This window comes from Adiantum capillus-veneris, chromosome 30 (genome assembly GCF_014529385.1).
Source record: "Adiantum capillus-veneris isolate H3 chromosome 30, ASM1452938v2, whole genome shotgun sequence".
Taxonomy (NCBI): domain Eukaryota; kingdom Viridiplantae; phylum Streptophyta; class Polypodiopsida; order Polypodiales; family Pteridaceae; genus Adiantum; species Adiantum capillus-veneris.
Window position 1 is genome coordinate 94782007 of NC_140960.1, and position 2947 is coordinate 94784953.

The following is a 2947-nucleotide window of genomic DNA, read 5'->3' on the forward strand; positions in this document are numbered from 1 at the left end:
AAAGTGGTTTTTAGCTGATCTTCCAAGGCTATGCGTATTTGAAAGTATCCAGAATAACCATCATAGACGGTATAGCATTCAAAACCCGCTACTTCATTCAGAATTTCATCCAAGAAAGGGAGAGGAAAGTGGTCTCTCTTTGTAGCTACATTTAGTGGTTTGTAGTCAACATAGACCCTCCACTTACCATTCTTTTTAGGCGTCACCACTACGGGTGACACCCATTCTCAGTTTTCTACAGGATAGATGAATCCCGCCTCCAGTAGTTTCCTTACCTCGGCCAAGAGTGCCTTTTCTTGTATGACCCCCAGTCGTCGTAGCTTTTGCACAACTGGTTTTACCCCTTCCTTCAGCTTAATATGATGTTCCACCACTGTAATGCCTGTGATTCTTTCATAGTTGTCAATGAACAAGTTAGGAAATCCCATCAACATTTGCAAAAAACTATCTTTCTCCTCAAGTGTTAATTCCGTAGACAACATACCCTTCAACCTACTTCCTCCTAGGCCAGGTGATTTTCTCTCCTCTTCATTGGGATTCCCTTTTGGTGATGGATCACCAGTTGTGCTTACCCTTTGTGGATCCTTCATAATGATACCCATCACATCAATGGAACTATCACTTTCTTCGGTGGATGTGGTCTCCTCCTGAGAACTGGAAGATTCGCTAGTGATTTCATCTGCCGATGTTTCCAGATTCATTTGCTTCTGCTTGCCAATCCTCATGTCGTAGTAAATTGTCTCCCCTTTCTTACCGGTCATGCGTAGAAGGCCAGTACCCCAGTCCTGTTTTGCCTTCATGGCCATCAACCATGGCCTTCCCAAAATTAGTGGATAGCCCTCCCCCTTAGTAGGCATTACAAAAACATCTACCTCTACCTCAGTGTTGAAAGCTTTGATTTTCACGGCACTTACCACACCCACACACTTTACTTTTGTGTTGTTTGCCATCTTTGCCTTGCATGGAGAAGGCCTGTCAACCTCGAGCCCTAATTGAAGCATCATAGCTTCGCTCATTACACAGATTTGTGCACCTCCATCAATGTAGGTGTTTCCAACCCTCTTTCCTTTTATGTTTACGTCGACAATTGGAAGGATGTCATCCATGTTGCATCCCGAAATTGCTCCGGCTACCTTTGTTTTGGAGCGTCTTGTACTTACCATTTTAGACCATTGTCGCCTTACTTTAGATACAAGATGTAGCAGCTGTGGCCATGTAATCTTCGGTCCTTGCTCTGCCACATCCAATGTTAGATCATAGGGCTTAGAACTTTCCCCTAGCTGGAAGTCGGTGATGCCCAATTTCCGTCGTGGCCTGGATGGCCTCTTGCTAGTTTCTCCTCTCATGCTTCTCTCATCATCTGATTGTGTAGCTTTCTCCCTCCTAGCTCTTTTCACAGTCATGGCTTCAAGTGGTTCTAAAAAGGTTACCTTCTCCTTACCCTTGTCCCTCTCCTTTGCTCTGGGTGGATCCACTACTATGGCTTTTCCTTTCTCTTCTAGCCTTATGATGTTTACAGGGCGATCAGGTGGTGGGACTGGTGGAAGAGGTGGGATGGATGCTTGTAGTGGTGTCTGAGGTGGACGTAGAATTTGTGTTGGTGGCGCTGGTGCTCGGGGTGCGGGCGTTCTTTCTCTAGGGGGTGACAATTGGTTCCTCCTACCTCCTCTATTATAGTTTTGTCGTGGTTTGGGACAGTAGTACATACCGTGACCGTCTTCTCCGCAGTTGTAGCAATGATACTACCTGTTTTGTTGTCGTGCTCTTCCAGGGTCTTGATCTCTTTCTTGACTCCTCCCTTGTTGTATTAAGTGGACAGACAAATTTTGCAATTGGTCAGTAATATGGGCCAACATATCTTGTTGGTCATCTCTTACCCCAAGAGCCGCTGGTGGTGGTGGAATGGTGGTTGTCGTAGTTGCTGGTCGACGCGATGTTCCTGATTCTGTTGACTCGGTTTCTTTGGCTTTCATTCGCAGCTTCTTGTCTTTAAGGCGAGCAATCTCAACGGCTAACTCGTACGTAGCCGGGAATCTACCTTTCACCTTCTCCTTGAGAAGCGGCCATAAGCCATGCGTGAACCGATCTTGTTTTAGAAAATCGGGTGCAGCTTCCCCCCTAGCCAGTGACTCAACCCACCGTTCCCACAAATCCACAAATTTGGACTCATAGGTGGCATATTCTAAAAGACCCTCCTGCTTCAAGTCTCTCAACTTGTCCCACAACTTTTATGAAGTGGTACCTCCCCCAAAGAGCCTCTTAAAAGCGGTTTTTAAGGGTTCCCAGTCATCCTTGGTTGCTTGTGGAAGTGCATTGTACCATGATCTAGCTTCTAGCTTCATGAGATGCTTAAAGATTCTAACCCGGGATTCATCCGTATCTTTGCTGCTCACTACACATGCTACTTCAAAGTCATCTAGGAAGTCTGTTACCAAATCCTCCCCCTTCTTTCCTTTAAATGTTGGAAATGCTACACTTGCCATGATTACTGAGAGAGAGCTAGAAAGACACACTGCTTAACTTGCAAAAGTTTTTTTCTTCTTTACAAGGAGGCGTGTATACCCTCTTATACTAGGACATACATTAAAACTTCAAACGGTACATTGCCTTGTACCAAAGGTAAGACAAATGGTTGATCTGATGCCAGAACCTCCAAAAACCGCTCCCCACCCGGCATGGTGTCAATGACGTGCTGGTAGTGAGCCTTCAAATCCAGTATTATCTTGATTGAGCGTACACGTGTTGGTATGTGTGATCTGTCTTGAGGTAGGTTGTACTGATTCATGTGAAGCTTAGAGGTGCTTAGTCACTGTCCAAGCTTGTGGGAGAGGGTGGTGTTCTTTCCTGAAACAAACTCAGTAGATCCCTAGCTTCTCTAGTGAGAGTGTGAGCCAATGCTTCTGTTATCTGTGCTGCAGCATCAGGTGCGGCTTGAAAACTGACTGTG